The sequence below is a fragment of the Penaeus monodon genome, chromosome 21, assembly GCF_015228065.2.
Source record: "Penaeus monodon isolate SGIC_2016 chromosome 21, NSTDA_Pmon_1, whole genome shotgun sequence".
Lineage (NCBI taxonomy): Eukaryota > Metazoa > Arthropoda > Malacostraca > Decapoda > Penaeidae > Penaeus > Penaeus monodon.
In genome coordinates, this window is record NC_051406.1 from 31093735 (window position 1) to 31093958 (window position 224).

Genomic DNA, 224 nt, shown 5'->3' on the forward strand with positions numbered 1-224 from the left:
ATCAAATGCATCCGTACTCTAATTAAACAGGGCCTTTGACATCTGTATCACTTTGATATTATTTAACAATGAAGTCCTTTTTCTCATAAAACTACTTTAAAGCAAATTATTACTCTAAAAACAAATGATGATAAAGCGTATTCTTTAAAACACTTAGAAACTTCAAATTAATAATTAAATTAAGAAGTGAAGTTTATCAGACTACCATACCTTGGAAATGCAAG